General features: G+C 26.0%; 1 non-coding gene across 1 annotated transcript; it reads left to right on the top strand.

Annotated features, from left to right (window-relative positions):
• The first annotated feature begins 485 nt into the window (after window positions 1-485).
• Window positions 486-558, top strand: TRNAM-CAU. The gene has a single exon. It is a non-coding gene; the product is annotated as a tRNA-Met (tRNA).
• The last annotated feature ends 1,124 nt before the right edge of the window (window positions 559-1,682 follow it).

Raw genomic sequence — 1,682 nt, 5'->3', positions numbered from 1 at the left:
CATAATGTATCATAAATCGTAATTATTATACAGGTGGTAGCTCTTTAAAAATGTATACTCTCGAAGAAGCCTTCAAAAATACGTAAACGTACGTACAGCAGTTAACAGGTCAATAATATTATTGAATAAATACAGTGTCCCCCTCCCGGTCTTACAAGGATGGACGTCCTTGGGTCCTGCCAAAATATTTGTCCCAGGTCCCCGAACGCCTAAGTGTAGGGCTCTGACTGTAGGTAACAATTGAGTATTGTAACAATAAAGTTTGTTAATATTATTATTAGTATTAAAACATGAAATTACAGAATGTATAATCTAATATTAAATTTTGTATATCAATTTGAAGTAAATTAAGTCAATTCTTAAGTTAATATACAGAAATACAGAAATGGGTACACATTGGTTTTTGAACAAAATTCATTCCTTACTCGTAATGAAGTTAGTACAATAATCATGTTAAGAAACTAAATAACGTCTACTATTCACAAGCCTCGGTGGCGCAGTAGGCAGCGCGTAAGTCTCATAATCTTAAGGTCGTGAGTTCGATCCTCACCTGGGGCAATAGTTTTTTTGAAATTTTTTTAAGTTTTTTTTCTGCAAAATATGTCGATAAAAAATTTTTTCTGATCAAAATGCTTAAAATACAAAGTATAAGTATTTACACAAGTATATTTTATGATGGCTATTTAGATATTTGTTCAAGTTACTCGTATGGTCACAATATTTTTTTAAAAACATTCAGTTAGAATAGTTAAAATTAAAGTTAAAATTTTGACGACGAAAATCACAAAAATATTTTGTAGTTTAAAATATGAACATTTTTTATACTCACATCTAGTATTTGGAAAAGTATCACAAGGTCTCTAATTAGTTGCTATTTCTGGATTTAAACAATAATGTTGAGCGTATTCCCACAAATATTTTTTTAAGGGCACCTGATGGATCTGATTTTTTTGACTAGGTACCTATTTTATAATATTTATTTTAAAAAAGAGTAACACTTAACAATATGTATTATATTATAAATGTATTAATATTATATATTATTTATGTATGTATTTGAGGTAATTTTATAATTATGAATGGCATCTATATTTGGATAAATGTACTCAAATTTAATCAAATACTGTTACTTTTACATATCAAAATTATAAAAATGTCATTTAAAAATCAAACAAACAAACATATTATTTCAGATATTTGTGCTTCTGATACATTCTTACAATATCAGTGTTAAAAATACAAGGTACAACTTTTTTTTTTATAAGTATTTAAGTTCAAATGTTGATAACGGTTACAAATTATTTTGTTGTTAACAATTAATAAATTGTTCAATATATATAGCTAAGGATTTAAAATTTAAGACAATGTCCTACGTAAGTAGTACCGTTCTGTAGCCAAAAAATCTAAAAAATATATGAACACAGTATTTTTTTTAAGGTTATTTATATTTATAAGTTTAAATTTGGACGAAATTACGTATTAAAACCAACAATAACGATTTTAGTTATTTTGTTGTATACCTATCATTACATTTTATACACACTCAATGACATTTTCAAATGAAATATTTGGCAAAAATTAATTTACCCTATACTATTGTAGTACCAATGGCCTTATAATAAAATAAATTATTTTAATCACAATAGTATCATACAATATGCCTACTATTAGTTATAAAAATA

The sequence above is a fragment of the Acyrthosiphon pisum genome, chromosome X (genome assembly GCF_005508785.2).
Source record: "Acyrthosiphon pisum isolate AL4f chromosome X, pea_aphid_22Mar2018_4r6ur, whole genome shotgun sequence".
Taxonomy (NCBI): Eukaryota; Metazoa; Arthropoda; class Insecta; order Hemiptera; family Aphididae; genus Acyrthosiphon; species Acyrthosiphon pisum.
This window is presented reverse-complemented; position numbering and strand designations above follow the sequence as displayed.